The sequence below is a fragment of the Neopelma chrysocephalum genome, unplaced genomic scaffold (genome assembly GCF_003984885.1).
Source record: "Neopelma chrysocephalum unplaced genomic scaffold, ASM398488v2 Primary Assembly neopelma1_43, whole genome shotgun sequence".
NCBI classification, from domain to species: Eukaryota; Metazoa; Chordata; class Aves; order Passeriformes; family Pipridae; genus Neopelma; species Neopelma chrysocephalum.
The window spans coordinates 2,809,952-2,833,735 of NW_020897702.1; the positions used below are offsets into that span (position 1 = coordinate 2,809,952).

At 39.3% G+C, this 23,784-nt stretch overlaps 1 protein-coding gene across 6 annotated transcripts in view; it reads left to right on the forward strand.

Moving 5' to 3' along the window:
* The window catches only part of STARD13 (StAR related lipid transfer domain containing 13), a 300,545-nt gene that overhangs the window by 225,766 nt on the left and 50,995 nt on the right, over positions 1-23,784 (forward strand). The window contains exon 1 of one of the 6 annotated variants that reach the window (XM_027677749.1): positions 21,532-21,670. The exons of 4 other annotated variants lie outside the window; for them this stretch is intronic. The gene's annotated coding sequence lies outside the window, so the exon portion shown is untranslated. Of the gene's footprint in view, positions 1-21,531; positions 21,671-23,784 lie in introns of those variants that run through there. One more of the 6 variants, XM_027677750.1, reaches the window with a different exon arrangement.

A 23,784-nucleotide genomic window follows, 5' to 3' on the forward strand; every position in this document is an offset into this window, starting at 1 on the left:
ACTGCAGTGTATAAACAGCCCAGGGCTAAATCCTACTCTCAGTTACACTGATGTAAGTTAGGTTTGAGTCTACTGCAGTTAATAAAATTACTCCTGATTTAATTAAGGATAGAATTTGGTTGCACATTTCTTAATAATGAAAAAGCCCCATGGTTCTTTCCAAAGTGCATTTTATGTTAACAGATTATTAAGGACTTGCTTGAAAATATGTTAAAATTAATTGTAAACTCACACTGTCATGCATATTTTGTCATATATTTGTATCCTTCTTTGAAATTAGCACAAAAACCAGCATGAGATATTGTAAGCAATCCTATTATTTCTTTTTAGCAGGTTCTTAGATAAGGTTTACACTGCTTATAATTTCATTCTTGCATTAGTTCGGTGACTTGTATTTGGGGTGATATGCTTTAATTCTAAAAAGGTTTGTGAAGCTCCAGCTGGGATTGATAAGGTGATATTAGCTGTAGCAGAAAAGTGTCAAAGTTCTGTATGAAAGCTCAAACTGTCTTACTGGGAGTGAAACTGTTCTATTACAAATTGTACAGCAAAATTACTCTTGTTGCTGTGGTTTTAGTGTACAAGTTAGAAGGAGAAGCATTGGCTGCTGACTTAGAAAAAAAAACCCAACAAAGTAAAACCCACTCACTATTATGTCCCAATATGGATGACAAAACACTGTAGCATGTGTGGGAAAATGGCTGCAATCCAATGTCTGGAACCATTTATCTTCTGGTAGAGTCTGGAAGATGACTGTTTTATGTATTTTACAGAAATCCCTGCTGATTGATTTCATTTACTTAGGAGGAGGGGTCACCGTGACTGATGGCAGGGACAACTGGGAAAAAAAAAAAGTGGATTCTTTGCATTATCCTGACATCCTGTTCTGGTTGGAGTTGTTGGCACCTCTTGAGGGGACCACACCATGCTGGGCATGTCTTGCCACTGCATTTGCTACTATACACAGCCAGAGGTTTGCTGCTTCTTTCTGGGTCTCAGTGAGCTGAGAGTTGCAGGTTGTGCTTACACTAGCACCAGGCACATTTTGGAAATTATAATTTGCAGAGATCTGAAGGCGAATGGACAGAAATGGGTAGAGATCTCTCCAGCCTGCCATAGCTTGGCTGATGGTGGTTGCTGTTATTGAAGAGGGAGGAAAGACTTCATGAAAGGTCTGGGGGGAAAGTCAATTTTCAGTGTGTGGAGCCTAAAGAAATAGCTCAGCCCACTTTGGCATGTGAGATTTATATGCTAGGAAGATGATACTGTTTTCCTCTGACGTTTGTTGCTAAAATAGCCACAATTCCTGGCATTTCTTTATTTGTAAAGAATAAAGAGCTTGTCAGCACATTAGAAACAACAGGGATATGCTGTACATCAGTGCTGTTCATTTACCTTTCTGTTATTTTTATGTGTGGTTTGCCTGCCTGTCTGTCAAGGTGTTTGCCTTCAAATCAATTAGACTCACGTCACAGCATTACAGTCACCAGGCATATATACAGACATTTGCTTTCATGTTGCAGGGAATCAGTGCCAAGATTTTCATAAGATGAAACAAGAGGGGGGATATATGTTTCCTAGTCAGTAAGTATACTGCTACTGTGTTGTTTAACAAAAATGGAGAGGAAAATGGATTTTAAAGTTGACAATACTACTTCATTTTGTAGGGGACCCCTGGTGGCCTAGTGGTTAGCATGCGGCACTCTCACTGCTGCGACCCGGGTTCGAATCCTGGTCCCCCAGGCAGATGGAGCTCATTAGCCCTGTGAGGCCATCCATCTATGAGAAGGTCACTCTAAACAAACCTACGTCCTGAGGACCTCACTGCCATTGTCCAAGCTTGCTTGGCCCCAGCAGATGAACCTTAGGATTAAAGGGTGGGCTCAGTTCAGCGCATGCTGTGTCTCACCTGAAAAAATCCATTGTGCAGGCTGGAAAGGTAAAAGACCTTTCCCAAAATCTTCGTTCGCGAAGACTGGCCATTATTTTATTATTACTACTTCATTTTGTACCCTTCAAGCTCTTCACAAGGTCCTCTACTAATGGTTACAATGCCAAGTCCAGTGCAGGATCACATAACAAACTTGGAGAAAGGGAAAATTATTGTATCTCCTGTCACATCCAGTGTCCCACACATAACCACTTAGTACAGTCAAGACATTCTTCATTGACAGAAAGAAACAGAAAGAAAGAGAGAGAGAAAGAAAGAAAAAGAGAGAAAGAAAGAGAGAAAGAAAGAAAGAGAGAAAGAGAAAAGAGAGGAAGAAAGGAAAGAAAGGAAGGAAGGAAAAAAAGAAAGAGAAAGAAACAGAGAGAAAAAAAGAGAAAGAAAGAAGAAAGAAGGAAGGAAGGAAGAAAGAAAGAAGGAAGGAAAGAAAGAAAGAAAGAAAAGAAGAAAGATCTTCTACTTTGCCCTAAGTGCTGAGGAAGCTTCATGTATTTATCAAGTATTTTTATCAGATCAGTAGGAGCTCTGAAACACTGTGCTTAAACAATACCCCTAGAATAAACCCAGCATCACCTGTCTTCTGAACAGCCTTCTGTACTATTGCCTGCAGTAGCATTCAGGTCTCACAGGTTCTTTGGTCTCACTGCTCATCATGCGATCTTGATGTGCACTCATTTTGTCTCTGTGTGTTGAGGATATGCTTGTGGCTATCAGATGTTTCTCTGTTACTCGTGTTGACGTCTGATTTGGATTTTCACATTTACAGGAATTTAGATTAACTGTAACCTTTTCTACTTTCTTAGTTTTCTTAGCTTCCTTTTCAGCCGCTACATGTTTTGATTATCCTCCCACAGAATACTTCCTTGTTGGGACCCTCCCAGAGACATAGCTGGCTTTGCTCTTGATTGAGTTTCAGCCTTTCCTGCTTTTTTTCACTGAGGAGAACAGTGAGTAGTGCCATGGGTTTCCGATATGCCATTGAGCTGCTCTAAAACACAGAACAAATCTAGTGCCCCAGTTACACTTTTAGAAGATCTGTCTTTATCATGGGGTCTTTAACAAGGTCTGTCTTCCTTGACAGAGGAAGTGCTGGAAAATAGATCCAGTGTAAGTCCAGTGTCTTCCTTTAATCTTGAATTTGGGCAGGAGGGGAAAAGAGTGGTCTAAAGTGGTCCGAGCTCATTTTTTCATCCAGTGGGACTGCATTCTTCTGGTAATTTGGAGTACATTTGGGGACCTCTAGCCCCTGATCCTTCATCTTCTGTAAGGATTTGTAGGATGGTGTGCTTAGGCTCCAGCCATTTAGTCTGCTGCCCACACAGTCCCTACATTTTTATTAGTCAGCTCTTAAATCTCTTCATTACTGAGATCGTTCTTCATGTGGTCACCCCAAAGGTGCCTCATCGAGTGTGCTAATTCTTACAGATAAAATATCTCAGAATGTATTTTACGCACATTGTATATTATCCCATTTCTTAATAAATATTGTCCATTCATACTTTGTAATATCACACATGACAGGCATAGGGCAGGTGGTAGAACTACAGCTGCCTCTTTTTTTATCAGATATTGTTAAAAACAGTATATTAGATTACAAAAAAAAAAGAAGGGAGCTCTGTAGGCTGTGGAACGTTACAAAACCTCCCGCTGAACGTCTGCACAAGACATACAGCAATAGCAAAGCTGTTATGTACTAAATGAGTTCAGAGTGGGGGCCAACTGAATGCAATGCATAAGTGATTTACTTATTAATTTATAACCCTAACCTAGAATCATGAATATCTGCTGTTCCATGAAAAGGGTGACTTTATGTGACTCTTTAAAGCCTTCAGCATTAAGTGGCATTTAGTTAATGGCTACTTATTTTGTACCTTCACTGAAAAATTATGCATAAATCAAGTAGGCTTTGCTTGTATTGTACTCATAATACTCAAAAGCAAAAATCCCACCCAAAATCAGTGATCAAGCATGGTTTCTTGAACTCAGCAGAAAGGTCACCTCATAAAAAATATGAAGGTATAATATTCAGGCCACCCAGGCAATTTTTTTTTAGCTAGGACATTACTTCAATTAAGACATTGTAAAGTTAAAATAATAACAGGATTCTGATTTAAGCAGATAAAAGAAAGGGGATCTACATTAAACTCAGTTTCCATTCAGCAAACACATCTAGACAAGCTAAGTTCACTTGGAGTTTGAAGAACCTTTTTACAAAGGGACAGACAGGATGGGTTGAGGTTGAGTTCTGAATGTTCTGGGGCTTGTGTATTTAAATCAAGTACTTAACATTGTTTCTGTTCCTTAATTACCTTGGTTTGTTGATTTATTGATTCTTTTGAAGACAAGTAGACTCAGTAAAATGTAATCTTTCTGTGTCACGTAAGATTTCCTGTTAAATCTGTGGACATTAGGAAAGGACTGATGGAGGAAACTTCTGGAGATGGTCTTCCACCTACAGGCAAAACCAGTGGTAGATATCATTTAAAGGTGGAGTTGAGTTAATGAATGCAAATGAATGGAAGGTCTTGTGAAATCACGGATTAGGGCTGTCTCAGTTCTTGAAATCTGCCTGCGCAGCCAACAATTTGGGCAGAAAGTGAATGGGAACCAGTGGCCCTGCAGAAGAGGTTAGTGGCTGGAGTGTCTTTATGGAGTGTTGCTGGGAAGAGGGATGGCTGAACTTACCTATTCTGCATGAAATGGCCCTTCCATTTGGGGGTGACTTTGGGAGGAATAGGAGTACTATTTGCTTTAACATTCTTACACAGGCTTTGAACAGGGATGAAAACCACAAATGGCAATCCTTTGCCAGCCATGAGCATTGAAAAGTCACAATAGGGTCTCAACTGACTTAGTTCCAGGGAAATATTTGGAGCTTGCACCTACTCTCTGCTGCTCATGTCCTTGGGGCCCCCATATCTGCACTGAAACTCCAATTCCAAAAAAACCCTCTGCATCTTTTTTTTCAGCACAGCAAAGCATAGCCTTGTGGCATCACTCCTCCTCTCCGTGTCTCTTCTGTGTGTGTGCATCCCATCTGGTACACCTAGAGCAAGGGATGGTTCTCACTTGTTAAAGAAGGATTCAGTTGAATCATGGAAGCATAGAAAGGTTGGAAGGGACCTTAAAGATCATCTAGTTCCAAACTCCTGCCATGGGCAGAGACACCTTCCACTTCGAAGTCCCATCCTACGTGGCCTTGAACACTCCCAGGGATGCAGCATCCACAGCTTCTCTGGGCAGAAGATTTAGATTTGTTCAGGAGACGTTAATTTGTCACATCCCCTCCACCTAATGACCTGCTTGAGCAGCTCTGTTGTATTAATATGATTTGCAAGAACATGCACACAGATGACCAGGAGCGAATGTGGTAGATGTAGGCACAATGATGTGCACCTCTCTTGTGCTTCTGAGCCACTGAATTAAAAATGTAGATTTGTGTTAATATTTAGCACTTACATAGTGCATTTAATCTCCATAGGCTTGTAGGAACGTGTATAATTTATGCATCCAAAATAATAGAGGTAATCACACATAACAGTCAGTCTTTTCATCACTTAACCCAATGAGGAATGAAGACACTATTTTGTTTGGACTGTAATTGCTTATACATACCTGAAAATACCATCCCATATTCTCAGTTCTTTGTAAAAACACTGTGAATTTGTTGTTACAAGAACATTTCAGCCAGCTGCATACTGAGTTAGCTTCATTTTTTAACTGAACTGAAAATTAGGAGGCTGACCCAGATCTCAGTGGGATAACTCCATTGGAGTTTTTCAGTGAACTTAGATGCTGAATGAACTAAACCAATTAATTTTAAAAAAATGTTTGAAAATCATCTTTCAGAAAATAGTCTTGAAAGCCTGGTACTTATAATAAGCATGCTGGCAGACCTTTCAGGCAGCAGTCAAACATCCTCAAACTTCCTATTATTTATTTATATTACATTGATATTGCCCACACGAACTTCCAGAGCAAATTCAATAGACAGCTATAGTTGTGCCTTGATTCTTCAGCCCTGGTTGCTATGGCATCCAGATTATGAAAATATCTGCCAGCTCCAGGTGGCAGAGCACACAGATGGGTGAAACCCGAGCAGTTATTTAAGGAGCCATGAGGTGGTATCTTGTGACCGGTGGGTATTGTCCATTGTTTCTGCAAGAAGGGGCAAGAAGTTGTGAACATCACTGCAAAACATGGGCTTTATTTAGCTGCAGTGAAAGAAACAGCCTGTACCAGCAGCCTACATATGTACTAAGAGGTTCTGGTAGTGAGCTATGAAATAATGTAATGAACTGTTCAAATGAAATACAAAATCAGAGATTAGAGGGGACTAGCTGGTATCATGTCTAGTCAGTGGCATCCTGCTTTGTGATTCATTCCACTCAGCTCAGTGGGATTGTAATAGTTGTTGAATAAGGCAGCAGAACTGAGCTTTCAGGTAAAAGATACATACAATGAGAATTATAAGACCTGTGGAAAAAAATTTCTTTCTTATTTACAGTCTTTGTACTCAGAATTTGTCCCTTGACATCTGCATAATATAATACAAATAGGATCTACAACTCCAAATTTTTTTAGTCTAAACTATGTTCAGGTAGAGGTTTTTCTCCCATCGAGTTGTTACTGTTTTAATAGCGAGAATAAATTTTCATTGAAAGCAGTTTTTTTCCCAACATTTCTTTGTTTCCAGTAAAAAAAAAAAGAGCAGGACTACCAAACAAAATACAACTTGTCTAAAATCTCATAAAAGCTCTTACATAAGAATCTATCAAGCCTGGGAAAATATGTGTTCTTTTGTAAAAAACATATTTTTCCTTGAAGTCACTGCTAGATTGCAAAAGTTCACAGAACATATTGGTATGTGTATGTGTTTATGTAAGACAGACCTCTGTATTTCACTTTCTGATGTCAGTGTTGCCTTGGTAACTGTATTGTATTGATTAGTAGAATATATGTAATTTCTTTCAGAGCTGCATCATCTTACAAGTTCATTTTTTCTTTGTGAGAAGTGGTTTCATTTTCTTATTCTCTGAGTAAAATTATTTTTCTGATACAAGAAATAACAGTCTTTTGACCCTTTTGGGGGTATTTCTGTGGCTGTACACAAAATCCAACAAAGTGTGACAAATGCATGCTGACAAAGTCATTAAATACTTTATCTACTGATACATGCATTTCTTATTCAAGTCATTTTGCTGTATATGTTAACTTAGTATCTTATGTGTAACTTCACTGGTACCCAACTGGAGACTCTGTCCATGCAGTTCCACTTATTATATACCTTCATGATGCTTTTCCTCCAGAGATGTGAAATTCCAGATACTAAATACTTCTTGGGATATCTTTGAACTAAATATTATCATAGAATTTATTTTACATTTAGATAAGCTGTGATGTGAAAAACTTCCCTCAAATAAGAGTAAGTAGTACTGAGAATAGCTCCTGAAGCTCAACGCTTTTATTCTACCTGTTGTAGGTTTGCCAGAGCTATGGGTTAGTTCCTAAAAGAGGACAGTATCGCTTAGGAAACCAATTGTCCTGTTGCCAGTCCTATGTCTCTGAGTTCTGGTCAGGTTTATGGGAAGTTATGGTCCTGACCTGAAGACCTTTCATTTTTACACAAACTAAGCAGAAGAGAGGATGGACAGTATAGGCGGGTGTGGTGGGGTGACCTTGGCTGGACACCAGGTTCCCACCCAGCCACTCCCTTTCCCAGCCAGATAGGGGAGAGAATAAGATGGAAAACAACTCGTGGGTTGGGATAAGGCAGTTTATTAAAGCAGAAGCAAAGCAAAAGCTTGAGTGCGCAAAAGCGAAAGATAACACAGTTTATTCTCAACTTCCCATCAGCAGCGATGGTCGGCCACCTCCGAGCAGCAGGGCTTCAGCACATGTAATGGTTCCTCAGCAGGCAGCCATTGGAGACAATGAATGCCTGCCCTCCTGCTCCTTGCCTTAGCTTTTATATCTGAGCTGGCAGCATATGGTATGGAATATCCCCTTGGTCAGCTGGCCTACTTGGGACCCCTCCCAGGATCTTGCCCTCGATTGAGGAAGGAATGTTACAGTGCTGATGCTGTGCTCAGCAGCAGCCAAAACACCGGTGTGTTATCAAAACCCTTCTAGATGCCAATGCAAAGCACAACACTGTGAGAGCTATATGGGGAAATGAACACCATCTCAGCCAGATCCAATACAACGGGATACAGTATCTCAGTTCAGATGGTGCCATTGCCTGATTATGTGCTGGAGAGATCCACATAGTTAGGTTGACCAAATATCCTACTGCTTTGGTTTTGTCCTTTCCCCCTGTGTTTGTTTCATGGTTTATGAGTATCAGAGGAGCCAAGAGCAGTCTGGGTGTGCAGCTTCCCAGATGAAATCAGTCAGAGCAGCAACAAGAAAAAAACAGAGAGGCCAAGGAGAAGGAGGAGAAGTACACATAATGGATGGGAAAGTAATGAAGTTCAGACAGATGTTGATGTAAAAGCTGTCTTTTTTTAATATAGAACTGAAAGCATAGCCATCCCTCCAGTCCTAATATTAACAATTTACAAATTATAGCAGTGATTGTATTTATATGTCATACAGAGTGTAAATGATGGGAATGGGTTGTCAACACACATAGGAAAACAAGTCTGAAAATCTCTAGCACTTTCTTTAAATATAATAGTTTCTGACAATTAAATATCCCATTGGTTGTTATCTAAATATTTATCTTCAGCGAAATTACTAGAAGTCCACAGTCAGAGAAAACCCACGCTCTTCTGTTCTCTGTCTTAAAGATTAAATTATGTTCTACCTTTGAAAAAATACTTAGTTCCTGGGTTTATCCTGTTTTATTTTAGTGGATAATTTTGGAAAAAAGAGAGAGAAAAGAGTCTACCATTGATGGCAAGCAGGGACAAAGGCACTGTTACTAGATTGTGGGTTTGAAGGCTATTTACCATGCTAAGTCAGAGACCGTAATGTGAAATAGTGCTTTTAATCTTTTGGATTAAATCATTCAGCAACAGACTTCCCTAGCAACCAGGCTCCACCTAACACAGGGCCTCATTTTCTTGCAAGGATCCTGCAATCTTACATGGATTTTCTGGGCCAGTCTTTGGCAGCAACAACACTCATTTATTCCAGATGAAAGTCAGACCCACTATAATTAGCAATACCATGGTATTTGTCTGAAAAATCAGGAAACATTGGCATTTGTTAGAGAGGCCATGTGTCTTGTGGAGAACCCAGTCCATTTAATTTAAGCTTTTAGGTACCCAGGGTTAAGCACATGGTCTAGTCAATTTGTCATAGCTGCTTAAATTCCTTATACAGTCTAAGGAGAGCAGCAGTTCTTACTGAAGATCTGAGGAGGGAGATCTGTTTCCCCCTCTCTATCCATCCACCCACCCACCAGAGGATGATTTAGTCCACCTCATTCAAGTAAATACCTCTTTCACTGGGATTATAGGGGAACAATAGGAAATAAATGCTGGCAGCTCCATGCAGTTGGGTTTTACTCATTTGAAGATGGATGTGACTTATCTTCCTCTTGCATAATAACCCAAGAATTAGAGCACTCCCCCCAGAGAGAGGCAGTCCTGGCCTCTACTTCATCTGAGTGGGTTGAGCTCAAATCTCCTACATTTAACTCAGAGGAGCTAAATTCATCCCCTCGTAGGATGACCATCCGTAAGTCTCCATGCTTTTGTTTCTTATCCTTTCCTTTTCTGCCTGTCTGTGAGGACTGTAAGCTCTGTAAGGCACCAGCTAGTTTGTCATTAAACATTTGAGCAGCACTGACTGTTACAAGGTTGTGATTTTGGCTGAGGTTTGTAATGAAATATAAATAATAGTAACACTTGTGCAAATTTCTCTCTTCACACCACAGAAAATGCTGAGTAAAAGCTTTTTTCTTATAAACACATTACGTATTTTTGGCTAGTATTGATAGAAGTTGGGCTTTGTACAGCCTTTCATTGTGACATGGTTTGTGGAACAGAGGGTGGGTCTGCAGTGATGTTGGAATTTATGTTTATTTAGGAAATGGCTGGTTGTTTGATGGTTTGATATGGGCATGATTGTGCCCTTTTTTTGGTTGTATTTTCAAGAGACATTCGTGCTGGAGCTTAGTAGATCTGTAGCACTTGGAAATATGATGCTCCAGAATCCTTTCTTGCAAATTAGTCTTCTAGGAGATTTTTTGGACCTAGGCAAGTACATAACTGAGGGTGGGGGTAGGCTGCAGACCTCCTACTCAGTGCCACATCCACACAGTATCTTTTTCTCTTGGAGTTTCTAAAGAAGAAGGCAGGGGGAGGGACTGGGCTGAATACAGTGTGAGGACATTATACTGTGAGGGTATTATGCTGTGAGGACGTTTATGTGGTCACTTCTGCGACACTGGCGAAGAATGCAGCAGTGATGTTTTCCTTGCATGAGTCATTCTGGAGCTTCCAAAAGTTGGAGCAGCCCATTGCCCAGTGATGAGTAGTGGTTGACCTTTATTTCCATCGTAGAGATTACTCTAAAATTGAACTAAATTAACTGCTTTCTGAGCACTGTCATCAGTGCAGCCTAGTTTCCTACAGATTTGGATTCCTTTCCCCCACCTCACTGAAACCAAGTCCTTACTTCCCCTCTGCCATGTCACTCTCCGTCTCTCTCTCCCATCCCTTAAATATTTGTAAGGGAAGTGGTACATAGAGTGATGCTGATGCAGACTGCTGTGTACTCTTTAGCCAACTGTCTGCTGCTTCTCAGCGTGGATAGTGGGTCACCCCACAAATACCTTTCCCTTACTGGAATGCTAATTAGTATACTTTACTCAACACCAGATTTTCTAAAATGTAGTATCTTTGAGATCTGGCTCCTCCTGTCATATTTGACTAAAACTGGCCAATAGATTCTGACACGATATTGGGGTGCAGGAGGGTGTCCCAGAGAGACAGATGGTATGAATATTTCTTTAGTAAGCAAAAGTACAAATATACTGTAATGCACACATAAATTAAAAGCATTATGAGGAAATGAGTAGGTAAAGCTCCGGGATTTGTGTTGTGGAGGCGGACATAAAAGGAATACATTTTTAGGTTTGCTGTGAATTTTTTTAAATTACTATAGTGAAAAATTGCTGAGCAACTCATCATCATAAGGAAAATACAGGACTCACCTACCAGTTCATCCCTAATGTATTCCAGCCCAGCAATGGATAGCCAGTGATGAATTTGTTCTGAGCTTGTCAAGCACAGTAAAGAACTATACAGTTCATGGATGGCTAATATTATATCAGTGCATTGCACCTATGAAGTAACAGTTGTTTTGGTCATCTCCTATTTTGCCACCTTTAAAAGTACAGTTAATTGCATGTACCTTTTTATTAAATAACATTTAACAGATAAATAAAGTAAGGTTTGGCAGTCTGGAATCTGCTTTTTAGAAAAAGATTCTGACAATGGTTAGGATGTAGAATTTTAGGAGAAATATAAGGTTAGAAACTGAAATTGTTTCTAAGTGTACCCAGCTGGGCTATTTATTAAAAGAATTTGTTCCTAACTAGAAGTCCCTATGAGTATTGTGAAAGGATGCACCTCTGTTGTGCACAACAAGCTATATAGATCACAGCTTGGAGTCAAGGTAGATGTGCAGTACTGTGTATTGTTATTGCTTGGTGGCCGTTGCAGATATTTCCAGTAGAAAATTACTTGAGGAGGTGTCTGGCAGCTTGCATCTAAATATCCTACAAATTTTTTATAATTATGGATGAAACAATTCTTAAAAAAATATTAAATAAATAAAGGTAAAACCCCACAGTAATGCTGTATATTATATTTCAGTTAAGAATAATCTTCCATCTTAACATTCCTGAGGTTTCATTTTTGATGCTGTCCGTTCTCATTTTTTCATCTCCTGAAAGCAATATTTGCCGTAGGGGTGTGGTATCATCATGGTAAAAATGAGCTGGTGCTATTGGTCTCACAAGCAGCTCCCTTAATGTACAGCTCTTAAAGGCTGCTTTGGAAGGGTTTTTACTCTTCCCACAGATGCTAATGTCCTGATATGTTCCAAAATGACAGAGGAGAGCATTTTGCCCTTTTCATTTCAAGGCGTCATAAAGTCTTGGAGACTTCTGAGGCCAGTTACCATATGTTATTAAAAATTAATGAAGCAGAGCAATTGTACCTGATCCCCGACAAACACTCAAGCAACAGCTTCTAGGGCTACTCTTCTAAATGGTTCTTTTTGCATCTGTATTTTCCTCCTCTCTGACCACAACGACATCTTCCTTGTCATTAAAACTGGAAAACAATAGTAGAGGACATTTGGGGATTTTCTCATGCAATTCCATGCAAAATCTAGTTGGATTCTGTTCGTCGCACATAAAGATGAGCTACTGAGACAGCCTATAAACTGAACCATGAAACTGAGTCAACAAATATTAAGCGAGGAAGCAGATCTGCCTCTGTTGAGTGGTACAGGAGGTGCCTTTGGTAATGCTCACACTCAGTGTGTGCAAGTTGAAATATTTTCCAAAAAAAATTGTTTTTTTGGGATAGGCCTAGACTGCATTGCTTCAAAGCCTATCTGCATTGGAAGAGAGACTAAATATCATCTTTTATGTGTGCTATTACCTCAGTCTTATAATATTCTAAAGGAAAGGAAATAAAAAAGAGCAGGCGTTGAGGGGGTGTGCGATCTCTGCAATGATGCTTTAGGAGGTCATCAGCAAATGTTAGTGCTCAGGCTCTGAGATTGAAGAAAATAATTTTACAACAAGGTAATACTAATTAATGCTTCTTTTCTACTTCACGTATGATGAACATTGCAGTACTCTTTAGGTTATTTATTAGTAGTGAAAGTGTCTGGTGTTTCATGTCAAAGTTCATATTTTGTGAAATATTGTTTTGAAGAGGTACTTATCACAAAGATTATAATTAAGGGATTTTCTTTATTTGAAAAAACACACTCTTGGCTGGTCAGACACACTTTTTGTTCATTTTGCCCTATACAGGATAACCATGGGCTATTTAGAAGATCGGTATTTGCCTGGCACAAATATTGCTCTCTTGAGAGTAGACTTTCATGATAATCCATCACATTCTCATGACCTAAGTACGCACAGTTACTCACAGTCACTGCAATTGCGTAGTTCCCCCCAACAGGAATGTTATTTGAGGAATTGGCAATTCCCTCTTCCGTGCTTCACCCAAATGTATTCTTAGCTTTTCATTCACTGGTATTTTTGCTTTCCTGGAATCCACTCTTCTGCCCTCTGAAACTCATAGTTCTGCAGACCTCTGATCCAGATAAATCTGTGATACTTTGGAGGGATCTGCTCTTTCATATTCAGAAGTGAGGGTTAACTAATCTGGGCACTGCAGCTGAGGTTACCATCCAGCACCCTTTACACACCATGGAAAGCTGCATTGCATGAAATAGCACCATTTCTTTAAGCAGGGATGTAAATAATGCTGAGATGCCAGCATGGCAGGAGTATAGGATACTGTTTGCAGGAAAAGGAGAGAAGTTCACTGAGTTTCTGCTGAGTAGCTACAGGTGTGGCAATCCAGAGTTAGGGGGCTGAAAATGTAAGGGCTGAAAATGTAAGCACTGCATTCCAGCCTCACACTGCTCCAGTTAATGTCTCCGCCTGAGAACAGAGCTGAAACTGTATCATCAAAACATCTACTTCAGCAAAGAGTTGTAAATTTGTCACCTAGCTGGTTTGAGACCAAAGCAACGTGTTTAGTCAGGTGTACCTCAGAAGTTGTCCTGAATCCAGGATTCCTCTAAGGAAGAGTAAATATTAGTCCTGCAGGTTTTGCAGAAAGTGAATTAGATGAACTTTCACTATCCACTTATGCCTTATTTTCTATGGTTTATTTCAACTTTGTAGATTAAGTTCTTTTAAGATAAAAATGAGCATGGTCATTCTTGGGAGGAGAAAAAGCCCAGTCAATTTATTTAATTTTTTTTAACTTGTCATTTTACAGGATGTAGCTACACATATTATCAGTCCCAGTACATGAGTCACATGGTGGTATTATGAAGTTAGTCCTTACTCTGTGTTTGCATAAGATCCACTGAAGAAAATGTGACTGCTTTCACAGGCAGTGGAGCTCAACATTTTCCTAAATTCAGTGACAGAGCACGTGGAGGAATGAAATTTCACAGAGACTCACTGAAGTATGCTGAGCATTAGGAGGATAGGCAACCAAGACAATCAAAAACACAGCTGGAGAGGCAGAAACAAAAGGTATACTTGTGAAAATAAGAGGGAAAAAGAACCCAGCAGTAAGAAATTTTCTATTTTGTTGAAAATACAGGAGTGATAAAGGATGTGTGGTTCTTTTTCAGATTTGCTTCATATGTAAATAGTACAGTGCATGCCTTATGGCACAATCCAGCAAACCAAGGAAGGAAATAAATGTTAGACATGTTTAGGTGCAGTGAGTTCCATGACAAAAATATATTGAAAATCTTGATCAGGAAAAGAACCTTATTCAAGATGGCATGTAACTGCACCTTGGACCCCTTACAGCAGGAGCTTAAATTCATCTTTTCTTCAGAAGAAAATGGCTTTACATGTATTGCTTGATTGCGATCTAGGTTACAGGGATCTACTGCTGTAATAATATAGCACTAGTGGAATTTTCCAAGTCCGAAAATAATTTAGCGTCCAAATACATATTTTAATCTGATTTATAGCTTCAAAGCCATGTCTAAGCCAGCGCTGCCAAATAAAATTTTCTTTACTGCGACATGTATGCAGTTCTTTTTTGGGTATTTGGAATGGTGTCTAATATATAAATTAAGCAAAAGTTTCCTTCTACAAATATTCATCTATATTTTTATTTTTAAAATTAAGCTTCACTTCGTACGTTTTAGAAGTGTAATTTCATTTCTTACAGTATCAGTGCCCAAACATATTTATGATATGCTTAACAAAATCAAGGACCCAAATACATGTAAAAAACGTAGTCATATCCTACAAGGGTGTTTTTTTCTTAGTATCATTATAAAAGTATTTTTCTGTATTCCAGTAATTTTCCAGTTTCATTCAATGAATATCTCTCAGGAAACCAATCAGACAAAAATATATCAGTGAATTTGCCCTCCAGCTCACCATAGATGAGTGTGTTCCTGTCACCTATGTAGAAGCATGTGATTGAAATAACATTTGCATAAATTCCATTTAGTGAAAGATGCATTAGCTGATGCTGGTGAATGTGAGGACACTTAATGAAACAGTAAATATCAATGCATGTCTAAGCATTGATCATTTAATGCAGAGATTGTCAGAAGAATTAAATAGATCATGATGTCCTTTTGTTCTTTCTCTTTATTTAGTATAATGTACTGTTGCTTTCTAAATCGCCTCAGGGTCTTTAATAAAGAAAGATTTCTCTTCTTAATTTGGACAGCTGCATAACTGGGATGCTAAATCATCCTCAGGGATGTAATCAAAATGATCCTACTATGTAACAATTTTCTAGTTTTCCTACTTTGTTTAGAGCAGAAGGAACAGATTTAAGGTTGCAATCTGTTGCATTGTCTTAAAAGTTAAGCATTGATCATTATAATATAATAGTTACAAAACCAAAGATCTCCAGGTCCCTTGTAAATAAACCTAATTCAAAATTCAAAGTAACTGTTGTGGTAGATATGGTTATAATGTAGGAAAATCTGATCCACAGAGATAATTTAACAGAATTATAGGATTTGATTTGCCTGATTCACGTCACAAACCAGCATCAGAATCTGGAAAAAAAAAAAGGTCACTAAATCTGACACCCAGTCATGACTTTAGGTACACGAAACACACCAAACAAATAACTATCTGACTCTAGACCTTATTTATAAAATTCACAGGATTCGTGCACCAACACTTTCTATACTTAATGGGAAGGTGATAGCAATGACTGTGAAGCTGAGGCTTTGTTCAGAAGGTGCCCCATTCAGAGATGGAGTCCAAGAAGAAAACCCCAGACAGAGATGTCACCACCTACTGCCCTTCCCTGCCTGCTGGTCAATCAATTGGCCTTAACCCCACAGGCACCAGTGGATATATTTGTTCTGGTTCCAGATATTTCTGCTTGAAGGCAGTGAGGTGTAGTGAGACTTTTATCCTAGGAAACTCTCAGAAAAGGGTAGCAATCCTAACACATGTACAGTTTCAGCCTTCGATCAAATGCCGTGGTCACCAGTGTACACATCAGTTGAATCAGATTTCCTTGTTTTATTCTAAAAAGAGACAGCAGTAGGGCAGGACTCCAACAAAAAAATGTATGCTGAACAGGAGGGACTTCAGCTAATGTTATCCCTTGGAGTTAATGCCAAACTGCTAATTTAGGTGCTCAATGCATAATAAAGTTCCTGTAGTGACACTCTGCAAAAGTGCAACTCTGCTTAGAAGTGTTGCAGTGACATGGAAGTTCAGGCAAGCCGAGTGGCTTGTGGATGCTGCAGCATTCTCCTGGAAATGACCTGCCTGTGCTCACTGAGAGTATTTCTTCTGCAAACAGGCTATATGCTAATTTCTCAATACACCCTCAATTTCCACTGTATAATAGCACTAATGACCTTGACAGAAAGCATTTTCTAGGGAATAATAACCATTTGAGGTTTAATGACCTGAGGCTGTGCCTCAGGCCATCAACTCCTTCAAGCTGCTCATTAAATCCTTTGGGTACGCAGTCTGCTTCAGTCACTCCTGCTTAAGCATTTGCTCACTGTCACCTAATAATGATATTCTCCCTGAGGTATTTCCTCTTCGGAGGCCCTGATGTTGGAAATGTGTTTGTCCTTAAGTCTTTTGGGAAAAGAAATTATCATTAATTTTTTAGGTGACTGTGTGTTACAAGTCAAAGCATTTACTCAGACTGTCACTGAGCTTTTGGGGTGAGGAACTCAGTAAAAGCGAGCAGTTAAACTCATGAATTACACCTTGAAATATAAACTATTTGTTCTAACTGCTTGCAATCTCATAATCTAAATCAAGAGCCAGTAGCATGTCCCCCCATCCTAACCCTGGTGGTTCATTGAGAGAGTTGATTTCAGACAGGCTACCACTTCCTAGCAAAGAGTGGCTTCATACTAGCTCTAAAAGACACCCAAAATTCAGAGCTGTGCAGAAGGAACAATACAATAGAGAGCACAGATGCCTGTTGGAGGAGGAATGCTAGGCCAATTTCTTACCAATGAAGTCATAAGTCAAAGATGATGTATTGTCCTATGTTGTGGTACATACTTGTGAAGGGTGAACTTGTTTTTCTGTTGAAGATTTTTCATTTAAGGGAACATTCTTCCCACATTCAGATGGCACCAAATACAATTGGATCTTAGTTAAATCTGCTACTGTGGTGTTACATCGTGTTCCCTGTTTATTTGTGTAAGAGTGCGGCACAGCATGCCAAGTAGACATGCCACAAACAAATTGCTATTACAAGTTTCTTTCCAGAGTTTCTAAACTGAGAGAGAAGAAAAGCTTGGGGAAGAAGGCAATCAACAACAGTTCTAGGAAACTGGTACAGCAAGCATGGTGCCGAGTGATGTGTCTACAAATCAGTTATATGGTCTTCACATCAATTACAAGAGTCCTCTGGTGAGGCCCTTCCAGGATGGTAGTCTCTGTTGTGCACTGAGCAATCCATTCACTTTGTATGTCTAAGGAGAGCTAGGAACAGGGTTCTTAAGGAGCTGGAAAGTGGAGATGCCTACTCGTCTGTCTGGGAAGACCTGCCCTCAGCCTGACTTTAACTTAGAACCACCTCTGTACTTTGAGGTAGCATCTTTGCCCAGAGGCAGCACACGTTTTTAGGAAAAAAAATCTGGCAAATTCTAAAACTTGGTAGTGCTGTTTCTAAGTTTGAGATACTTCATCTTGTAAAACACTTAAGAAAACCTGAATACCAAGAATGTATAGTATCAGCTGTTGTGGGGGGGAATTTTGGTAAGTGTAACTTAATTCTGATGAGGTATACATGTATCCCATGGAAAGCAGCAGGTGAATTGATGAATAAAGCACTGTGGTAATTAGGGGGTGAACAACGTAAGTACTTACTTCATTGTTTATGTTTCAGATTAGTGGATTTTGAGGTCAAGTAACTAATTCAGTGACATGCTTTGTGTGGGTAATACATGCTCTTTGTGGTAAACACTGAGCACCTACATAGAAATGTTCCTATATAAATCTCAAATCCCTTTGCAAACATGGATACAGATCATTATGTCATCACTGAAAATGGAGAATATGAGGTGCAAAAAAAGTGATATTAGGGACCTGAAGTCACACAGTACAGTAACAGGAGATACCCTAAAGAAGAATCTCACTCGAAATGTCTCTAGCTTTATATGCCTGCTTTTCCCAAATTCTCTGTATAGTCCATAGAGAAGAATGAGCACTTTCTGGGCACAAGCTGTTTTACCTCTTTCAGACACTAACTTTTAGATAAATATTTTAATGGAAGTACCTCTTTCTATCCCTAGCTTTCAGTAGGACCTAGGATTAATATTTCCAATGCAGTTGCAAATAGGTGAGATGATTGCCATCCTTTATGTAAATAAATATTCTGCATGGATGACAGAATGGCTGCTATGAAGTCAGGTCAGCTAGGTTATTAAGCACATGCTTAATGCTAAGCTCTGGTATGTTCTGTTGAAGCCTGATTTGTAATACCAGCCCTCTGCTGAAACCTTTACTGTTGTGTGGAACAAACGGGTGTGATGATGACCCAGCCTTAGCTCTGATTCCCTTAGCTGTTGTTGGTTTGAGACAAGCATGCAGCATCATTCCCATGGAGATTTTAGGTGTAGGAATACAGTTCTGGTTGGAATTTCCTTTCTAAAGTCTACTGAGAATTCAAATGAGAGCCAGATGAGTTTTTTCCTGTTCATTTAGAAGAAAAATGCAAAACATCATGAGAAACTTTAAAACTCCAACACTCCCTGGAAGTTCTCACCACAATAACATTTTCCTGAAAAAGTTCTTTCCAGGGGGATTCAAGCTTGCAGGTGATTAGCATTCATTATATTTTTTCTACCCCTGATAAGGAAAGGCCAGATCAGTAAACAATGAATGAAAGAAATGCTTTGAAATATATTCAACAAATAATAGCTTTGTAGTCTCAGTTTTGAGGCTACTTTTAGCAGCCTCAATTTGGCTTTGGCTTGGAGTTACAGAAAGATTAACAAAAGCCCCAGCTCTGTTCCCAAAATCAGAGTCAGCCAATGGAGCATCCTAGTTATAATTTTCACCTTCTGGCAGTGTTGCACATCCTCCAGTGCAGGTAAAGCAGTGGTGTCCAAGCTGATTTGTTTGGGTTATTGTTTGTCCTTAAAGATGAAGCTGTACCAGAAAATATGGAACTGTAATTTTCAGTATACCAATGTGACTCCTTAGTAGTAAGTAAGCTTTCAGAGCATAATGCAGTGGCCACAGAATACTGTGGGCCCTGGGCTTTTAACTACGATTACAGTGTAAAAAAACACTGCAAAATATAGCCCATCTCCTAAATCAAAATACCTTTTTTGTGTCTTTAGTTTTAACTAGCAGTTTCAAAGCAACACGTGAGCTCTAAGGTGGTTATTTAAAACCTTTAACTGCCATTTTGCTGAGATTTCATTGTCAGATTTAGGCTTCTCCTTTCGAAAACTGAACCAGGCATCTTTTGTGGTGAAATCTGGAGGAGACACCATCTTTTGTAGGCAACTGCCTGCTTTCTGCTTCTGTTTCTGTCTGGAGAATAACTTATCTCATCATACTTCTCTGGCATATCTGAGGCTAGACCCTGCCAAAATCTGAAAGTGAAATAAACCATCAAAAAATGTCAGATTCTTAAAAGTGCAGACCAAGGTCAAGTCTAGAAAAAAAATATACTTGGAAAATAAAGTACTTTGCCATTTCCTTCAAAGCATACACAACCAATTTTCAATCTTTGTGTTTATCTGCATATCCCATTACTGTAGTTCCAGACAGCCAAAAATGTCTCATGTCCTCAGTGCATACTTTTGCTCTCCTGGCCTTGAGGGGACATAAAGCCAGAGCAGCCCCTGGATCTGGCTCTTCATGGAGCACATCTGGAGAGGGGGAAGGGCCCCAAGATGATTTCGGAGGCAGCACACCAGCTGGCAGGAGCTTCCTGCTGGAGCAGGTCTTAGTGGCCCTGTGCCTCTGCAGACAGCTCCCACCTTGCACTAGAGGTGACGTCCAAAGGAGGGAGGTGTCCTCACACACCACTTCTGGCCAAGGGCAGCTGCTGTTGTGTAGAGACTTCTCAAAGATCAAATGGAAATTTGGTCAAAACAAGCTGAACCTCAGGCCCCAAGATTTGGAACAGCAGCCATCTCTCATCTCTTCTTTAAACAGTGTATTTTAATGCTTTGCGGCATTACAGGCATGCTGCCTTCCATCTCCTTAATCCTCTGTAAATTTACTTCTAACAGCTACTGCCAAAATACAGTATGGCAGTCACACAGCACATGCTTCTTCAGTGGTGAGCACAAAGCAGCTTCTGTTCAGAGGGAATATGTTGCAAGCCCATGAGTGACACATTGTGACTGTTCAAGATTATGAAACATACTCTGAAACTGAGCAAGCCATAAACACTTCATTTTTCAAAAATAGTCATATTACCTCTGTCATTCTGCTTGGCAAGTGTATGTATGCAGACCTTGTTGCATCCACGTAGCACACGTTGAACAGGCACCAAGTGTTTAAGCAGTGTTGTGCCAGCCACACTGCAGAGTTCAGAGCAAATATTTCAAGTGTGTACTTCAACACTCTTTTGGTTTTTTATAAAAACCCGTGATCTTTATTTGTTTGTTTTTACTTCGCTAGCCTCTCTCTTGGACTGAACTGACCTTAAACTATAGTGTGGAGTTACATTCATTGATCTCCTGATAAATGCTCTCTAATTGATCCAGAATCAGGTCATGGCTTAAGACAACTTCTAACTCCAAGTGGGAAATATCTGCTGGAAAGGCAAGTGTCTTGTGTTTGTCAATGGGCAGATGCTGCTGTAAAATAAGTAAGTTTAGAGATCAGCAAAGGCCTGGACTAAATCCTTAGTAGCACCAAAAAAATCTCTTTAGTTTAACAGGCTAACTATTTGTTGAAGTTGTAGAGGAAGGAAGACCTCATGCAAGCTAACTATGTGGCCCTCATGGACTTTGAGCATATTTTGAGCGTAGTACACACTTTAATGAGTGGAATCTCACAATTTTGCTTTAAGGAGGGAAGAATAATTTTTCTCTTTTTCAAACTGAAGTGTAAGTGTTAAGTGATGTGTCTCATTTCCTACCAGAAGTTTAGCTGAGCAAAGGATTAGTCATTTACTTTCCAAATATCTAGCTGCTAGCACTGTCTAGAGACCAAACCATCTTTGCCCACAGTCAGGCACATAATGAGTCAGAGGAGTGGGAATGTGCTCTCCAGCAGTCAGAGCAAAGGGACTCCATCCATGAGATGGCAACTGAAACTGTCCAAGTGACTTCCCATCTACCATGAGAAGATTAAGAAATAGTTGAAATTCATCCAGCAAGTTAAAAAGTGACAGGGTCTGTATTTCACTGACATTTGCAGAGCCAACCCTTCTGTATTTCCTCCTGTTATCCAGGAAGAGGCATTGACATGAAAGTATGAGGCTTGTGCTTCCTTCGGTAGCTTTGGTGTCTCTCCTTGTGTACCCCACAAATCCACTCTCTGGTACCAGCAGGGAACAAGCACTGGTAGGTCTCCAGCCTTCCTGTTGTCTTCTTTCAGGGTAATGTATGTCATGTAGCTGGAGGCCAGAGTCCAGCTTTATAGAGTGATAACTGCAAACATCTAACTTATCTAAGGTCTTTCATGCTATTTGATAAAAGAGCAATTTATGTCTTTCCTGCTTTTAGCTAAAAATAACAGTAAAAAAGTTTAGAGTGTTGTTAGTCCTGGGTGGTGTGCTAATTAGTTCTTTGCTAACTCTGTTCTATTGCTGGCAATGATTATTGTCAAGTAATTACAGAGTTCCTAAGAATCTGGCTTCCATTTGATCTGTGGTGTAACAAGGGTAAGGAAATGAGAAGTGTCAGTACTATGGATACCCAATGTTACTTCTGCCATAGCAGAATTTTGTGTTATAGGAAACAGTTATTTTGTACAACGGCTTTAATAGATGGAAACAGACCTAGGGGAGCTGCAGAATGGAAAACCAGTATTTTCACTGCATTAAAAGTCTGTTCTCTACTTGAAGGAGCACATAAAACCCCCACAACCTTCTATTTAAAAATGTATGAAAAGGAAACTAGAGGCTTCAGCCAAAAGGCTAAAAATAATAACTGTACCAACATAGCAAAATGTTCGATTTCTTCGTCCCTCCAGTATGAATGAATATATGTTTATGTACAGCTATCATGTAGGAATTACTTTAGCCTGTTTTCCTTGTGTTGCTCTGTAGCCATATGGGCTGCAGCTTTCATTCTAAAGGGGAATAAACAAAACATCCTAATGAGCTGAGTGAAGAAAAATCATGGAATTCTGTTAGTTCACATATCCAAAACATTTCAGTTCATTGGTAAAACTGTTGGCTCTGTATCATCCCTTTGAGCTTTCAAAAAACATTTAGATGTGTGTGTGCTGGAGTGCACAGAAAATGTCTGCAGCCACCTGGTAGTAGAAGGCAGGATTGGGTGAATAAAAATCAAAGGTGCTTGAGAAGGCAAATGAGAGTTAAATACTTTGAACATCTTTTAAGATCTGCACCCTACCAGTTCATAAATTTAAATATCCTTAAAATTCTGGCCTTTGAATTCACCACTTCGATACTGAAAGTTATCTATATCTATTCAGTAAATTAAATACAATTTCCATCATGTGATAGATAATGGAAACTGAACAGCTGTCCGAACAGTAGCTCCACTGCTCTGTAAAAAAGAACCTTTAGTTTGATTTTCCCACGTTTAGTACTGTTTACATATTGGACAGAAGTGTTTGGAAGGCACTTGCATAAAAATGGGTGCTTTTGTGAGAACAGAGCGAGGAAAGATTTTTTTTTTTTTTGGTGAGTAATTGTTTCCTTTAATCTCTTTGTTTTTTCTCATGACTCTACAAAGATCAGCACACAGCCATGTAATTAGGGGCTCTGGACTAGATCATGCTAAAACACACAACAATGTGACTCCACTGTTCTTACAGCACTGCATAGTCAAAGCAAAATGTAAAATTTAGTTCACAATAACATCTTTACAGAAGGACATGCTATTTCTTCTGTTGGTTAAATAATTTTTAAAAGTAGTGGAACCATCAAACAATGGAGGTCATCTGGCCCAATCCCTGCTCATGGCAGAGCCAGCTTATCACATCACATCTGACACTCACATAGGATCGATCAATCCAACCCCAAAAAGGAAGATAAACCAAGTTCAGAATATCCAGTTAAAGAAAATAATAATTTGTGTTTAGTAATAATTTGCTGATTTCTCATTTCTTCATACAGTCATAAAAGACATCCTGGCAGCTCTCATTAATAATGTTCTTGTAGTAAACAGCAACTGGATAAAAGCATTAAACAGATGTGGGTGTTTGATCCTCTCAGAAATAATAATAATAAAATAGTAGCTATCCACAAATAATCTTAACCTTCATTTTATAAATGATTTTTCACTATGGTCTCGAGGCATGATGAAATGTTAATAATGTTGATATACTTCAATGATAATAATTACAGTATGGTTGTGAATAAAAAATAAGAGACCTGGGTCTGTAGATACAGCTCTTGCCTGTACTTTCAGGATAATGTCAGCCCTGCTGTTACTGGAATGTATGTAGATGACAGCTTCTTACAAATTGTGTGAATAGTGACATT